Below are 18,533 nucleotides of genomic sequence, written 5' to 3'. Positions count from 1 at the left end.
CCAAGCTGTAAAGACCATCCAGCAGTTCCTGGGCTGGGCTGGGAGCTGTCCACAAGTCAGGCATCAAATAGCCCAGGGTTATGCTGCATCCAGAGGAGAAGGCTTCTCTATGGGAGAGGAACTCCCAAACTCACTGGGAAGCTGCACTTGGATCAGGCTGACCTACAAGCAGAGTCAGGACACAGGAGGTGCCAGGATGAGGTGGGCAAACATGGCAGATGGAGCCCTCCAGAACCCTCTAACATGTGCTGGCCACCAGCTCCACAGGGCACACATTCCTCACCTTTTGTGCCACTCTGTTCTTCACCTTTTATTCCAGCCTTGGTGGGCAGCGGGAGGGTTTTTATCTTCTGTTCCCAAGGCATTTTCACTCCTTCTGTTTACCCCAGGCAGGCATTTGTCAGTCACCCCGGGGTGTTGATGCTGCTGTGCTGTGGTGGAGCTGGCAGGTGCTGGAGATAAAGGAGTGCCTGTGATCTCCTGCAAGGATGGCTGCAGGAGCAAATCTCTTGCTGCTTATGCTGCAGAAATTGTCAAGTCTGCTTTAGGCAGAGCAAGTGTGAGGGATCAATGCTGAGGACAAGCTTATGTGGTTGTAGTTCAAAGGCAGCCACTGGGATTTAAAAATCTAATTTGATTTAGGAGTAGCACTGCAGGATGGCCAGTGGAATGTGGACAGTCATGTGAGGCTCTTGGATAACAGAATCCGAGTTACAGGAGCTGTGATGCATCACATTTAAGGCCCATTAGCCCCTGAAGTGTCTCATTCTTCTTCACAGATGCCAGGAGAGAAGAGCTGAAATCCTAGTTTTAAATGAGGACATCACAAAGCACATTCCACCACCTGGTGCTGGGATATGTCACACACCTCCAGTGTCACTGCCATGTGGTGCCACGTACTGAGGGAACATTGAGGTCACATTAGTCAAAGAAGTGGTTCAACAAATAACACAAGGCCCTTTTGGAGTGAAGTTACAGGCCTAAAAGCTAAAGGAGCATTGAGAGCTGGCTCAGGAAACAGAGGGACATTGGAAGGGCTAAAAGCAAGAAAGGTGACTCGTTGCAATAGGACACGAAATGAACGACACCCACAAGCTGAGATGTCCAAGGTAAAAAGAGAGCAGTTTATTTCTGAACTCCAACATTTATAGATTTCAAAAGTGATCGTGGCTTGGAGGATGAAATTGCCACCTCTCCAGCTACACTGGTCAAACCAACAGTCCATCAATTCTCTCCTCCTCCAGAAAAGAATGCAAACCAGGAATTATTTACATGAAAAGTGCATGAGAAAACTCAGTTACAAAAATATAAACATCAGAAGGCTTAGAAGGACTTAGAAGAACAGGGTGACAGTGACTGCTTTGTGCAGCAGAGAATAGGGAACCCACAAGAGAAGTGACTTTTGACACGGCCTGGTTTGGCAGAGGGTTTGATTTGCCTTGTGCAGGGGCAGAGAAATGACAAAGTCACATGCAGTAATGTTTGATGAAAAATGAAAACAAAAATCTTGTTAAAGCTGTAACAAAAGAACAGAGCAAAGGGTACAGTGCTTACACAAGATTTGAAGCCTGTTTGAACATAACATAGTGGAGTCCTCTGGCTTTTTTTATTAAAGCCCTTATGACTCCTCAGCAAGGGAAAGCTACTGCAAGTGAGATCAGTGTAAGAAAAGTGATCCTGATTTTGGCCAGACCGCAGGGGCTCTGAATTTGACTCAGAAACTAAGAAAAGTGCTTTAAAAGAATACAAGGTGTGTTTGCAATGCTCTTTAAATCCCTGACCTGTCCATGTAGTGATGCTGTCTGTAGCATCCATTTGAAGAAGGTAAACTTGCAAGGAGGAGCTCAGAAAGGAGCAGCAAACATAAACAGGAATTAAGGAATAACTTTTGTGGGAGAAGTAGCTGAATACATCAGGACAGCTCAAGCTGCACAGAAGATGCCTCAGGAGTGTGTTCAGGATTATCCCATTTAGATTGAAGGGCTCAAATCTCCCATTTACCTCTTTCAGAACAAGAGCTGGGGATGTCAGAAGCAGCTGCTGGACGTGAGCCAAACCACAGCTTGTCCCTCCTCTTGGCACACAGTGGAACACATGGATGTGGTTGGCTGGGGAAGGTCGGAGGAATTGTAGAGATTTTTGCCCCTGATGAAGGAGAGGAATAATGAGGAGGACTCCATCTTATCAGAAGGCTAATTAATTACTTTATTATACTATATTATTCTATACTATATTACTTTACATCTAAAGTGAATCTGCCAAGCACTCAACTGCACTTCTCTTGTGACTGTCCCAACACACACACCTGGTTCCAATTGGTCAGTGAATAAAAACACTCACACCAGAATCCAATTATCAATTCCCTTCAGGTAAACAATCTTCCTCAATGCATTCCACTTGTGAACAAACACAGGCACAGCAGATGAGATAAGAATTGCTTTCCTTTCTCTGAGGTTCAGAGAATGTGAAACCCATAAATATTTTTGGGAAGAATTGTGCCTTGCTTTTCTCTGTGAAACAGAGGGTGAGGCTTCACATGGTCTTGGAAAATTATCTGAGAAGAGCACAGACAACATCTCCAGCCCAGGAGCCCCTGAGCCCTGCATGGGTGCAGAGAAGGGTCCTTTGGGGAAGCATCACAAAGTGCTGCCTTTGTGGGGCTGGTCAGCTGAGCTGCTTCATAGAGGCAGAGGGTGCTGAGACCATGAGAACGTGTTCCAGATTGCAAGGCAGGATGGGCTCTATCACCATCTGTTTGGCAGTTGGCTTTTCTCAAGTGGGCAGTTTGCCTTATCTCTCTCTCAGAGTGACCACAATCACTCCTCCCTGGGGAGGGGACACCTGCTGCTAACAGCTATGGAATGTCCCTGCATGGCTGATAAGAACTACAGCATCCCATTGGCAGATGGGAGCCCAGAGGGAGGAGCCAAGCATTCCTACCCGGATAGAATCTGGAGATTCTGGAACACCAGCACGGCTTCTGCACTGCATTGCCCAGAGGAACAGCAGCTGCCTCTTGCCCTGGATCTGCAGAGGCAGAGACTGCACCTTTCTCCAGGATCCCTGCTCCAGCAGAACCAGCCCTGGCACTGCAGGAGGGCTGAGCCACAATTCCAATGGTTCTGCTGCCACCAGCCTGACCCACAGGGTGTCAGGCTGGGTTCTGACTCTGCCACTGTTGCTTTAGTTCACTGCATTGTTTATTTTAGCCTTTTTTTTTTCTTCCCTAATAAAGAGCTGTTATTTCCTGCTCCCATATTTTTGCCTAAGAGCCCCTTAATTTAAAATTTACAGCAATTCAGAGGGGTGGGGAGGGTTCACATTCTCCATTTCAGGGGAGGCTCCTGCCTTCCTTAGCAGACTCCTGGCTTTCCAAACCAAGACAATGTGGGATGTAACTCCAAAGCTGCCAGTGGTGGGGGAAGAAGGAACCTGTGCAGCCAAATGAGAGAGCTGAAGCTCCTCCTGCTGCCTCCTCTTCCAGCTGATGGAGGAGGTCAAGGCAGCATCAGAGAGGGAATCTCTCCCAAGCACCCTGCATGCCAGGGGAAGGTTGTCTTGCAGGGAAGTGGGTCACTCACACTCTTCTCTCTGATCTGGGGGCCACAGCCCAACGTGTGGCAGGGCACAATCTAAATGTGCAGGAAGAGCTTGGAGATGAAAAACTCCCCCCAGGGAGTGCAACCGTGGGCCAGCAAGAGCTGGGTTAAACAACCTGAGCTGGTCTGGGGGATGGCCCTGCTCCCTGTGGGAGGGTGACCTGCAGGGTCACTGCCACAGCACTGCTGTAATTCTGTGACTTCTCCCTTTGGGTAAGACACGGGCTCAGGGGGGCTGTGAGAGAGGGAGAATGGAGGCTCAGCCAGCCCAGGTTAGCTCAGACACCACAGGTGCAGGTGTACAAGGGAGTTTAGAGCTGTTCCCTGCCTGAACTCATCCTGCAGTACCAGACCTGTGCCTGCAGCTGGTGCCTGAGCTGTGTTATTGCTGCAGAGATGGTGCTGGGGTGTGAACCCTCTTCTTACCTTGAGGACACCCAACCCTCATGTCTCAGTCCTCAAAGAGCAGCTTTAACTGGATGTTTCCCACAATGTTCCTCTATCCCAGACATCTCCAGAGCTATAGGAAGTTGGTTCTAAGATGACAACTTGGATAAGTGAAAGTGTATTGTAACCACACTATGTTAAATAATGCAGCATATGGACAGCATGGAAGTTAATTTTTAAAGGGTTTGTCTGCACTAGTTCCTGATTGCTTTCTCATCTGTGGTATATTCTCTGACCCTGTTCCTCTCCATGTTACTCAGATTGATGTTGTTTCATGAGAATTTCTTAGAGTTATTGGTACTTTAATGTGTTTTTTTTCCTATAGATAATCACTGTTGATTTCTTTCTGCATTAAAAATAAGATTATTGTGTAATTTTTCAACATAATGTATTGGTTTCTTAGGAGGCAACAGTCATTGAGTTAAATTATTGATGAGGGTAACATTACTCCTGCTAGGAAGTGCCATGGCAGCCAGAATGTCTGAATTGCTCAGGATCAATATCAGGGTTTTGTCATGCCCTCAGTGTTCAGAGCTGACCTGGAGCCCAAATACATCCCAGCCTTACAATACAATACAAATACATCCCAGCCTTAGTCCAAGGGACAGGGCGCCTCAAAGAGTGCTCCAAGAACGAGTCCTAAGAGCTCCAGGAAAGCTGACTTAGTGCCAATAGCTCAGTTTGGGTGGAAAATGCTCAGTTAGGCTGGTTCTGAGTGCTGCTTTAGCTGAAAAGAGCACTTGTGTTTTGTATTCTGTGTCATTTCCCATTTTCTCCTTGCAAGGTTTCAATGTTCCTGTTTCACTGATGCAAATACCCACTCAAAGCACTCATTGAGCTGGCTTTAATGAGCACTTTAATGAGCTGCTGGAAATTCAGGATTGCATTTGAAATGCTAACAAAAATGTGTGTCACTTTATTCCACAAACCCTAAAGGACTGTTTAATAGATCATGGAATCACAGAATGAAAGGACCTGGAAGGAACCAGTTGTAACAACTTGCTTGGGACTTTTTCCAGTTGTGACCTTTTACAGGCTAATTCATCCATGTGGCCACTCACTCAAATGACAATTTAAGTTTTTCACATATCCAGGCCAAAATCAGTGATTTTTGACTTTACAGTCTTCAGACTAAATTTAAAATATATACTTAACTGTAAGTGCTATTATCAAAATGCTCTGGATGATGAATCTTTCCCTAGGAAATTCATGATCCCACCTCTGTAGCCCATTTGAGAACTTCTTTGAGCATGGCTGTTGAAAGAAAAATAACAGAACCACCAAGGGCACCATTAGTACTCCAACCATCCTATTTTCTGAGCATCAAGTGCAGAAAATTGACTTAGTGAGTATGTGAATAGGAAGGTTTGTGTGCAGAGAGGAGTAGGAGGTGTCTGTACCAGGAAGGAATGTGGCTGTGGAGGTGGTGAGTGCTCAAACAGAGCAGCAGTTAAATAGTGCTTTGCAAAGAAAGGGAGCATCAATCCCCACCTCTGTGACAGCTTGGATGTCAATCTGAGTAACCAGCAAAAAGTTTCACCCAGGTTCAGGTTGTCACTGAAATTGCAAGAAAAACAAAAGCTCTCCAACAACATTCTCAGTGTTGGAGAATGGAGGCATTACTTTATTCTGGCCAGGATGCTGTTCTGGCCAGGATGTGCAACAGAAATAATTTCATTCACACATAGCCCAGGCTGTGCAGAGAAAATCATTCCATGACATGACTTTGATTGGATTTTTCACAGGTCTTGTGTGTGAAAGCATCAGGAGAAATCCAGGGGAAGGACCATGCCATAAAATTGGTTAGCACTGGGAAAAATTTGCATTTGCATCAAGACAAGCTGCAGGTGAGTTCAGCAGAGCTCGTGCACTCCTACAGCAGCCTGACAACAAAGCACCACACATCAAACACACATTTCCTCTTCCTGCTGTGCTGACTGGGAGACAGATTGCTGCTCAGAAGATCTTGTCAGGAAAATTAATCCACAAACACCTGAGGCTGATGTCCAAAAAGGAGACAGAGGAGTCCTGGAACTTTATTCCAATGAAGGGAGAGGCCGTGGGGCATTTCCCATGGGGTCTCTCAGGTTGTTAGAGGATGCAGCCTCCTTTTTATCCCAATTTCCTGGCCACATTTCCCTCCCTCTTTGCCACTGTCTGAGGTACTTGAGAGGTACAAACTTCCCTAATAAAATGCCTAATGCAGACCCCCCTCTAATGTATACCCCCCTCCCTTTTGTCTTTTTCTCCAAGTCCAGGGATTTAACACAGTCTTGAGTCTGTGTCATATAATGGAATTCCTATGGCATTTCTGGTTCCCACCCCTTGCTTCTCTCACCTATCAGCTTCTGGCATTTTCTACCAGCAGCCCCACAGTTTGTTTGTAAAGACGCCTCCTTCTCATTCTCTTCAACCTAAAATGAAGAAGCACAGAAAAAAGGATTGTGTGAATGGCTGAAAGGGAAAGGCTACTTAAAGAGACCACTGGAGTGCTTGTGAAATTAGGCTTTAAGGAATACTGTTTATTAAATATGCTTATTGTTTAAACTATTATTAGGGTGATTAAATTTTGTATTTTACACAATATCACATGAATTACATTTAATATGCAGGCTAAATCCTAAGACCAGACCAGAAGCTGGTAAGATTTTTAGTGCAAAAATTTGCTAAAGGAAATACTAAGCAATACTCAACATTTGCTCAGAAAAATGAGCTTCATGTAAGTGAAAGAGCTAAATAACTCCAGAATATAAAGCTGAACTTTTGAGAAAAATACTCCAGGTTTACTCAAACGTTTAAAATCTCCTTAAAAGTTCTACTGCACTTTCATGGCAGTGAATTTCCAGTTAGATGCTTGGATTGACCACACAGTCAAAAATGTTCTTTTGTGTGACAAGATCTGGGTGATGGTGACTCACAGAGGGTGATGTAGGGTTAGTTGTAGACACAGTTTGGGGAATGGCTGTGTTGGTTCTTCCCTCTTGTGTAACGCAGCCTCTGTGGGATCCAGACATCAGCAGGAGCAGGGATGGCTCTGTAGAGCAGCCTAAATTAGTCCCAGAGGGGTGTGAGCACACACGACACATTGAGGTTTCCTTACATAGAGTGGGTGAACTTTCCTGTCTCTGCACAAATATAGACTCAATTCTGCATCACAGGACTCGCCTCTGCTAGGAACCTTCTCTGCAAGGCTCAGCTGACACTGAGTTAAGCAGCAAGATTTTCACTGGCTGAAGTCTTGCTGGGAGAATTTTGGATACCTTGGGCCTTATCCTGGCAGAGTGAACGGGGCTGTGCCCCCCTGGGCAGCCCTTCCCTAGAGGGGCTCTGTGACCCCGCTCTGGGGGCAACGTGGGCACAGCAGTGTCACAGACACATTTCATGGAAAATCCTTTCCTTAGGATTCTTCCTCCTGAGAAGCTGAGAGGCCTCAGGAACAAAATGTAACCAATGGTTATCTGCTGCTGTGGAATGCAACAGGTGCAGCTGGGATTGGGCTCATGTGGTTGTTTCTAATTAATGGCCAATCACAGCCCAGCTGTCCGGACTGTCTCGGTCAGACACAAACCTTTGTTATTCATTCTTTCTTTTTCTATTCTTAGCCAGCCTTCTGATGAAATCCTTTCTTCTATTCTTTTAGTATAGTTTTAATATAATATCTATCATAAAATAATAAATCAGCCTTCTGAAACATGGAGTCAGATCCTCATCTCTTCCCTCATCCTAAGACCAGCACACAGGAGGGCAGGGCAAGGTAAAATTGAGACATACAAATGCAAACAGTTGTATATAGTGCCCTCTTTAATCTGTGGATAAAGAATAATCCACCTCAGAGCTGTAGGAAGAGGACCAGTTTGGAGGAACAGGGAAACTCTGGAGCAGCAAAACACTGCTGGGAATTCTAGCTGCAGCTGTGTGGATCTCATGGGGATAAGCTGCATATTGCTCTTTAGAGAGTCTCTCTCTTTCAAAATTCAGCCCAGAAGCAGATGGTTTGGTCTGGTAGGGCTGGGACAGCACTGCTATAAAGAGATTCCTGCACTTTTCTCTGAAACATCTGCTCGTGCACAGGAGGGAATGCAGACATTGTGGTTTCAGCATTCATTACATTTAATACTGGATTTAATTTAATTTGGAAAACCAAAATGTTTTCTTTTGGGACCAACAGAAAATACTCTGGTTTATTTGAAATCGAGTATTTGTCTCTTGCAGGAGTGGTGGGCTGGGAAGGTTGTACAAGGAAGCATATTTGTTTTTGTTGACACAGTTTGCCTTCCACACTGATTTCTACTTTAAATTTTAAATCGAAAATACTGCAGCTGGAGCAACATGGATGTGGCATGGACATGGCTCCCTCAAAAAGGAAATATTATCCCAGGAGCTGAACTGGCACCCCCAGCTCCAGGAAAAGCTGGTGCAGAGCCTGGTTCCACTGCTCACTCACTGTTTTGCTCCCATGAAACCACATCATGTGGGAGCCACAGACTTTCCCTCCTTGCACATGATAGACCTACACATGCCAGAGTCTGCCAACATTATTGCAGAGTGACTGAGCTCCAAACTGCCTGTCTGCTCCTGTACTGCCAGGCAGATGCAAAGCATTGGGTGCCACTGAGGGGAACGCAGAAAATCTCACTTTATTTGGTCATGGGATGTTCTCTGCCATGGTGGAGCTGGATCTCCTATCAAAGATGTCTTATCTTGAGCACAAACACGCTCCCAGGCAGAGAGGATCAATTAAAGAAGTGAAGCAGCTTGCAAATCAGCTGGCTCTGAGAGCTCCCCGGTCTGATCCAGGAGTGAGTCAGAGCTCCTGGGCTCAGATCGCATCCCAGGGAACACAGCGAGTGCAGCCCAACGTGCTCTGCCCAGGAAACTGCTAATGGGGCTGAGTGCCACCTGGTTTGTGCTGAAACTGCTCCAAAACAGGAGAAAAACAGCCTGTTGGCTTGGGATTTTTCAGGAGCAGGAGGCTTTGATCTCATTAACTGTTTCATGAGCCTTGCTGACTTTTCAGCTCTGTGAAACTGTCTGGAACTTGCCTGCTCAGGCTGTGAGAGGACTATGAGTTACTGCCTCCAGATTTCTAAATACCAAATGGTTCCAAAGGAAGTGAGGAATGAAGCACTGGAAGAGGAAGGCAGTAAAGGTGTGGAGGCTCCATTCTTGAAGATATTAAATATGAAAAACCCTCAACAACCTGAATTAATTTGAAAATTAATTCACCCTTAAAGTTGGTCCTGCTTGGTTGGACCAAGTGGTCCCTAGAAGTCTCATATTTCTCCATAATTCTGCAATTTATAAACAAATAACAGAGAAAACTCTAATGAATTGGTCATTCAGGTTTGAACTGAAGCCTCAAGGGGTTGCATTTGGACACAGCTGTGATGGATGTTGCTTTGTAATTTTTTTTCCCCAGTAGTTCTTGCCCAAAGCATTTCCATCACCCACTGGCATCACTCACATCACTGCTCCCTGCCAGAGCCTTCTCCACACTGGTCCTTCCTCACACAGCATCCTCACTCAAAGATATATGAGGCCCCACCCTCATGTAATTTAGCATATTTGACAAAATGTTGGCTTGCACCTCTCCCACTGACATGAAAATGCAGCTAGAACTGCCTTTTAAAAGTGATTTTTTTCTGGCATACTGAAGAGTGATTAAAATACGACATTTCTGTAAATTGGTCATTGTATAATTAGAAGTTTAAAGTCAAAGTATTTTTCATATAACAGATGCTGTTATCTCCACCTTTGTATTTAACAGGAGGAAAAAGGCTACACAACTACAAGAAGAAAATAAATGGGTTTTCAAGAGTGTTCAGTGAATTGGATGCTTCAGAATTCCCCTGCATTACAGCAGCTCAAAGTCCCTGCCAAGTCATGACAACTCTCAGGATAGAGCAAGGACCATTCCACATCCACGAGCTGCACATTTCTGTGTTTTGTGGTTCACAAAGAGGACAAAATGCACAGGAAATGTTCCCCATTGGCAGCAGAGTGAGTCACAAGTACTTTATGAGCGAGGCTCTGGTGCACCCTAAGTTTTGAGAGTGTGTGCAGGAGATATTTTGAATGCTACTATCCAAAAATAACTGAGATGTAGAAATTGTTTTTTCCTACCTGCTCACAGAGGAAACCCCACTAAATGCTTAATTCTTTGTGGTTTGTCACTCCAAAGCCAGGCAGAGCAAATGTCTTGATATAAGGCACCACTTTGAGAGAGCTTTATCACAGACACACGATTCTTCACTGGATCCATCTCTCACACCTTGTAAAGCAGGTGGGGTTAATCTCATAAATACCAGGATACTTTAACCCTGTCCTCCTGAGGGCTGCTCAGCTGACTGCTTTTAATGTCCAGGTGAGTCCCTCAGATAATTTTTTTTTTCAGGTTTAAAAAATAAACAATAAACAAGACAATAAGATGAACAAATAAATAACAAACAAAACCAGACCAATCTCAGACAGAGACAACCATGGATGCCCTGAGGTCAGACCTTCTCAGGGTCACCAGCAGCAGCAGGGTGAGGACTCTGTGCCCCAAAAGGAAAAGCTTCAGTGCCTGGATGTGCTGCAGTGAGGTGAGGACCTGGGCTGGGAGCTTCCAGCTGGTGACTCAGCTCTGCCACCACCAGCCCAGCAAGGGCTGAGCTCTCTCCACAACCTCTGGAGAATGGGAGTTTTGCTCTTTGGGGAGCATCTTTGAATTCATCTGCCAGAAAGGAAAATGAAGGATTGCCCTGTGGAAGGGATTGTTGTAGGGAATTCTTCAAACTGGAAGTGCCTTGTTCTGGCTGTGTCTGGTTGTTCTGGCTCTGGCAGTAATTCCCTTTAGTAGCTTTTCACTCCTCACTGCAAAACTCCCCCAGTCCCAAACCAACTGCAAAGGACACAGAGCAGAGCTCCCAAGGAAGGTGTTGCCCTGATTCTTTAAGATTTTCTAAGCCTTCTGATGTTTACATTCTTGTAGCAAACTTTCTCACACACTTTCTGTAAATAACTCATTGTTCTGCATTCTTTTATAGAAGAAAAGAAATTTGATAGACTGTTGGTTTGTCCAGTGTCATTGGAGAGGTGGCACTGTCACCCTCCGATCCACTGTCACTTTTGGAAATCTATAAATGTTGGATTCAGAGAATAAACTCCCCTTTTCTTCACCTTGAGAGCAGCAGTGTGTGTGGTTGTGCTGTTTCATGTCCTGTGGTCACAGGAAGGTGGCTGTTGGTTTTCCTGTCCTTCTGCAGGGCTCAGAGGCATTTTGGGGGTGCCCCAGTTGCACTGTGGAAGAGGTGGATGAAACTGGTGGGGTTTGTCCAGCTCACTGCTCCTTTAGCAGCAAACTCACTGCAGTGCAGGTAGCCAGGCCCCAGGGGGATCAGATCAGTCCCTTCCTGGGAGACTTTGCTTTTTTCTGGCTTTTTTCTCCCTTTCCAGGGTGACTCATTCAGGCAGCTGCAATGTGGAGGCTTAAAGCAAGTGATGCAAATTCTGCTTCATGAGGAAAGCTAAAAAAAGTTGAAAAAAAGAAAGATAGCAGAACAAGACAAAAAAAGGAAGCAAGGAGGGTGTGACTTCACCCACAGCACGGACCATGAATTACAATCCCAGCAGGAAAGGTGCTCTGTGCAGAGCAGCAATTCCCAACATTCCAGTGCTCATTTTAAAGGAAAGATTACTGGTAAGCCCCGTTCCTAGCTAGAAGCAGAAATCAAAAGAGAGAAATGAAGCATCACTCCAATTTTCTCCACTTTGTGCAGCCTGTAAGGAAACTTGCTGTGGGAGAAAGAACTCCTAGGAGGATCCTTCCATTGAAGATCCTTCCAGCAGTATCTTCAGACAGCTGGGTAGCCCCTGAGGAGATTTCCTGCAGCACAGAAGATCCAAAAAAGTTTTCAAAGTGCAGATTTTCTAGCAGTGTAGCATGTAAGCCATTGGCACTGAATTTCTGGGACTGCAGCCCCAGTGTTCCCACAAGGAGGGAGGGAGGGATGGCACCCAAGCCCCAGGGAGCTGCGGTGCCATTGCAGCTCAGCCTTTCTCAGATTTTGCTGTCCAGGTGACTGCTGTGCATGCAAGGGTTGGGGCGGGCACAGCAAGTACAAGAAGGAAGAAAAATAATTAGAAAATATCCTTTGGACATTGACCTGGTCCACCAGCTCTGCTTTGCTGTGTGCATTTCACCTTGGCAATATTCAGAGGAAAGAAGCTCCTCTGTAAGTGATCAGAGAACTGCTGGGCCAGGTTCAGCCCAGAAATTGAGCTGTGGGCCAAGCTGCTCTATTCCAAAGGCAAACTACACAGTATCTGCTTCTTTATTTGGTATTTAAATGTTATTATAATGCTCAGCTCTTTCTTTTCTGCCAGGCTTAGAAGCTTCTGAGGTATTTTTATCCAGTGCTATGAAAATGAACAATGTCTTTATCTGTTGAGCTGCACAAGCAATGCATTTATCTACTCTAGCTGTCTGCTAAAATTTTAGAAAGTAAATTACTAAATTCCTTAGGCACTAAAACTCCATTGTGAACTGCCTCAGTAAGGATGGGGGTGCTTGCAACAATTGTCAGGAAAAAATTGGCTCAGACCCAGGGGAAACATCCAAAATACCTTCCTCTAATGACAATGACAGATACTGAAGCAATTATTTGGAAAGCACGGAATCTAAATATGATATTAAAGTGAAAGTAGCTCCATTGTTATGAAAAGGGAGATAATAATAGTAAAAGCCTCTCACTAACATCCATGAACAGCAGCAAGCAGCTCATGCTGAGATTTGATACAAATATAACACAAGGGTCAATAAGCAGCATGCTGTCCTTATTTCATCTGAGCAGATGGGTTTTATCCTCTCCCTTCTTTCATTTTCTTTTTCCAGTGTAGTTTTGGACAGGATTTGGATGAGCACAAATAGTTTATTTTCTTCACTGTTCAGTTTGTCCACGAAAAACCTGCAGCAAGACAATGTCAAATGCAAGGGAAAGAAGATGGAGCAAAGTAACAAAAATCCATTCAAAATTTTGGACCAAGGGGAAAAAAAAGACAGAAAACAAAAAAATAATGGCCAATAAGAAGTTAGGAAACACAAATTTTGAAATATCTAATGAGATTTTTGACAAAATGTCAAAAATTTATTTTTCCCAAATGTATAAAATGGAAATTATTTTGAGATTTTTTTCCCCTCAGTGTTGTTTTCCCCATATGGCTTCTAATGTGTAATTACCTATAAATTCACAAAATATCAGGAATTATTTATTATGTCTATACATTCTGTTTTTCTCCTGACTAGATACAAGACTCCTGTAGGTGAATCATGAATAGAAGATCTTCCACTCCCAGGCTGATCCTTCTCTTTTTCTACCCCAATATTTTTTGCCACTGAGAAAAATCGAATGTATAATTTTGAAATATGCATTAAAGACATGAACATTGCATTTGCTTTGATTTTTTTATCTGTTTTATCTCCTCCCTCTGCTATGTGCTGTAATCCTCTTTCCTATTACACCTTGCTGGCTGCTTTCCAGTTGTGCTTTTTTGGGAGGTGTCAATGGGGCCAATGGGGTGGTTTGGGTTCTCAGGAGCTGCTTCCACAGGGAGGCACCTTCATTTTCACCCCTGGTGCTCCGTGATTTAACTCTTTATGAGCCTCCACCCTCATCAATTTTCACCTCTCAGCTGGATGGGGCTTTGCACAACCTGGTCTGTAGCTCCTACACCTCCCATCTTTCAGCAGGAGATTGCACTACAGAGCTCTGGGGATCCTTTCCAGCTCTCCTGAGATTTTCCTTGTGTTTCCATACAGTGAGAATATTTCAGTCTCTGGTATTTGTGAGAGGACACCTCACTGCCCATGAGCCTCGTGGCATTGCTGGCACCATCCTGCACACTGCAGCTCCTCCCTGGAGAGCATCATGGGCTGCTTCTTCTCACAGCTTTGGGCATTTGAACTCCTCCTAGCAAAATATGTTGTTAGGAAAATAATGGGAGTTGATATGGAAAAGTTTTTAAAAATAAATTCAAAGTGTATTGTGCTTCAGTGTTTTCCCTTGTTCTTTTCTTCACACACATTAACTTCATAATAGCCTGTAAGGCAAGGGAAGGATGGCAAAGAACAGGTACAGATCTATCATTTCTCATATAGAAATTATATATATATATATATATATATATAATTATATATTCTAAAATATATAATTTATTATTTATTACTTTAAAATATATTATCTTATTATTTATTTTATATATTTATAATTATAAATTTAATATATAATTAATATATAATTATTATAATTATTATAATTATATAATAATTATTTATTATTTATTATTTTAAAATATATTATTTATATAGTATATTAGATTATATATATATATAAATTATACATATTTTAAAATATATAATTTATATGTATAATAGATTATATTTTTATATATATTCTAATATAGAAATTCTAATATTTCAAGAATATAAATATTTATTCAGTAACCTTCCCATTAATTATCCCATTATTAATTATCTGGAGCAGACAGACATTTCCTCCACAGAGCATTTGCCACAACATCAGAGCTGAATGCCAGCCTAAAATCCAGGGTTCTCAGTGGTTGCATGCAGGGATCACTGTCAAAATAAATACATGTTGACTCAGCCTGTTTACAGCCCTTTCCTTACCTCACTGATGATTTCTTTATGAGTGCTGGAGATGACAAAATACCCATGATGTGCATGGAGATGTCACACAGGCCCTGGCATCTTCCATAACCCATCAGTTAAATGAAGCTGGCAGTGAGATCCCCCTTGTCTTTTCCAAATTGGACATGCCAGGTCTCTCAGTCCTCCCTCACACAATGTCTGATGGTTTCTCTGTGGGAACCCAGGAAATCCCTGAGGCTGCCCTGGAGGGCTGGAGCCCCTGCCCAGGGGCTCAGAGACCCTGGCACAGAGCCCCAGACCCCTGAGCCTTTGATGGAGCCCTTGGAAAAAAACAATTACTAATGTTGTATGAAGAATTACAAGCCATGGAAATTTAAGTAGAATGATAGTGCATTTATCACATGGTGAAAAATAGATTTTTGGGGCTTTTAGAATGGAGGGTTCAGGAGGCAAGATGGAGGAATCTGGGCATGTCCAGCCTTTCTCCTTCTTCTTCTTGGCCTCCATCTTCTGCTGTGATGGTGGCACTTTGGGATTGGTTTAGAGTAGAAGCTCACTGTCTAACATAGGTGATAGGTATTGGGAAGTTATTGTAAATATTGTACACAGAGTTTTTAGAATAAAAAGATAACACCACCACCCTGGGGGCAGGCAGAGTGCCTGGACTGTCCTGCTGAGCGACCTCACCTGGACAGGAGAAAGAATTTTATAGCTAAGAAACAATAAACAACCTTGGGAATGAGAACTGGAGAGCTCTGACTCCTTCTTCGACAGCTGGGCTGGGAAAAGAGACTTTCAAACACATCTCAGGGTCACTGTGAGCAGCAGAGACCCCCAGATTTCTCCAGCCCTGCTGTCAGGACCTACACTCTGTGCAGGAAAATGCTTCACTGAGTCAGTGGGAGAGCAGTGCTGACAGAGAATTTCTCTCTTCTGTGGAAGAAAAACTCATGACTGTGTACAACAATATTGTTTTGTTTAATGTGTGAATAAGACATGGAGTTCAGCGAGCACACACAACTTCTTGAGAGCTGACTGCCTTTCTCAGCCACGTTCTGCATAAATCAGATGGTTAAAACAGGCTCAAGGAACTCTGGGGAAAGCAACTGCCAAGCACTGCTGCAAGTTACCTCAGCAATCATAACAGGGGTTCTGTATTTTGATTATCTGCAATTTTGATTATCTAAAATTCCTGGGCATTTTTCTACCTGACAGAGAGAAAGGAAAGAGAGGAGCCTCGGGATAAGGAAGCATTGGCTGGGCTCTTGGTTCTGCTCCTTTGTAAGACTGAGAATAAAGCTTTAAAGCCAAAATACACCTTCTGTAGAGAAGCAATGCCTGAAGAATTCTCCATATGTCAGCATCTAAGTGTGAGGTTTGGAATGTGACAAAAACGTGGAATTCAGAGGAAAATGACTCATGTAGGAAAAAAGTACTGTGAGTTTCCTCCTTTTTTTGGAATGTCTGGGTCTTTAATTAAGTTTTCAATGACAAATTAAGGTGACAACAAATATCAAAAAGCAAAGAGAATTCCTGAAGCAAAAGGAGGGACCTCACGTGATGGTATCTGTCTTCCTCAGCCAAAGTAAATTTCTGTGACAAGAAGCCAGTACATTTTGTTACCTCAAAAAAGAGTTGGTGGGTAAATCATGAGGGTAAACCTCAAGGAAGGTCCTGCTGGATGCAGGAGAATTAGATGTAAATTAGCAATGGGCAAAATTAGACTGAAAACTTGGAGGGTCTTCTGTATTAGTGTTCTCACCACGGTTTAATGGTGAGCAAAAGCAGTTTTGAAGTATTTGCTGTGGTACTCAGGATGACATCAGCCTTCTCTCCCTCTCTAGCCTGGGCTTGGCAAGACCTACCAAGAGAAAAAGCAGATTTCTGTTCACATGAGCCATGGATCTGACTGTGCTGCATCCACAGGGAGCCATGATGAGGAAGGAGGTATTTTTACATGAACATCATCAAGGTGCAGCCATTTTATTGTCATTTTCTACCTGAGGAGGATGTGTCCAGGTGATGGTTTTCATGAGAATCCACTGGAATTGCTCAGCCCACTGTCAGCCCTCCCATATGCTGCACAAGGAGACTGGGATGCTTCCCAGCTCTTGAAAAAGCTACAACCAGGGCAGCAAAATAATTCCAGTCTCAGAGGTTCTGTCTCTACTTGTGCTGGTTCTCAGTGTAGCACAGCAGTCTTTTACCAGCACCAGATTAATTTGTGCCTATGCACAGTCCTGCAGAGCATTCCATGACTGATTGTCACCCCTCCTGCCAGCTCAAACAAGTAAAAACACTCCTCCAGCGTTTCTGGGCAAGTGAAATTGATAATCAGCATCCTACATCCCTGAGGAGTCACAGCTGGGGAGGCAACATCACCCCAATGTGTTTGGGGTTTGGATTAGAGCAGACCAGAGGGATCACACCACAGATCGTGGGCTCACTCTGGGACAGCCTGAACCCTTGAGAGGAAAAGCATCAGCTCTGTCTTTGATGGCCTTGCAGCTACACCAAGGAAGGAAACTGCTCCCCACACTGTGAAAGCAGCAACTTTTCAGCCTTTCTTCTGCAGCAAGGGAAGAAAAACCTGAGCCCTGTGAAATCAGACACCCAGGAAATGCTGCTCACCACCTGAGAGCAATCAAGCCTGGTCGATATGGCGAGGCTTTCACTCAGGATTCTGAGACAGGAGGCTTGGATGAGCTTTAATTCTCCTTGCATGTGCCTGTAACCCTTACTCCACCACTCCCCAGCCAAGGCTCAGCTGCATCATAACCAAGGCTCAGGCTGCTGGGGAAATGTTTAAGCTGGGAGCAGCAGCAGTGAGAAATTCTGGGAGTCAAACACGATAGGAAACAAAATTAGAGGTAGGACTGCTTAGATGGGCTCAGTTTAACAAGGAAAAATGAAATCAGCCTTGTGAAAGTTTAATGAGTGGATTAAAAGAAGAAACTTACTGAAATCTGTGTATGAAATGCTGATCTTCACCCAAGGCCCTGCCTCAGACAGCACCAGGTGGGTGCAGATGTGCCTGAGCTCCAGTGATGGAGAGCACCAACATCTCCAGTCCCTCACAGGGATCTACAGACTGAGCAGCACCAAGAGGCTGCTGGGACTCTGCCAACCTTGCCAAGGCACTGAGGGTTTGGGTTTTTCCCCCTAGTGTTAGGCCAAGGAGTAGACTCGTTTCAAAGGCTCCATTATCTGTAGATCTGTCTGTCTTACTGCTGCACCTTTGTACCAGCTCTGGGCCTGTGCACAAATTCTCTCTGTGCACCTGCTCCATCAAAAATGAAGATAATCTATCTCAAAAAAAGAGTAGTTGCATTATTTTTCTAAGGAGGACTTTCAACACAGGATATTAAATACAATACTGATCTTGACCTTGTAAAGCATGAGAGAAATGTGCTCTAGCTCTTATTAGAGAGTGTCTGGAGGATCAGAGGGAGAAGAATTTATTATTTTTTTAATATCTGAACACCAGTCTGCACCCTGAAATTTTCCCTGATTTTCCCAGTCAGCCTAAGGAAAGGCACCAGACACTTCATTTTTCTGCGTGGAATTACCCTTTGTGAAAAATAATGACATCTGTGAAGTCCTGGCATGGGAGAACAACAACCTCACGGCAACTTTACTCCCTTTTTTCCCATCCTAGGAGGAACCTGTGCTCTGTCTGTGGCACACCAGCTCTCTTCTCCTGACAAGGGAGGTCTTGGGGTGGCCACAGACCCCAGAGCAGCCTGCACTCTGCTGCAAAGCCCTGCAAGATTCCATGGAGTATCTCTAGCCCAAGGGCAGAATTTATTCCTCAGTTGGAGATATAAAAGAGCCAACCT

The sequence above is a fragment of the Agelaius tricolor genome, unplaced genomic scaffold (genome assembly GCF_023055355.1).
Source record: "Agelaius tricolor isolate 1412-34295 unplaced genomic scaffold, bAgeTri1.0.p SCAF_36, whole genome shotgun sequence".
In the NCBI taxonomy this organism is placed as follows: Eukaryota; Metazoa; Chordata; class Aves; order Passeriformes; family Icteridae; genus Agelaius; species Agelaius tricolor.
This window is presented reverse-complemented; position numbering follows the sequence as displayed.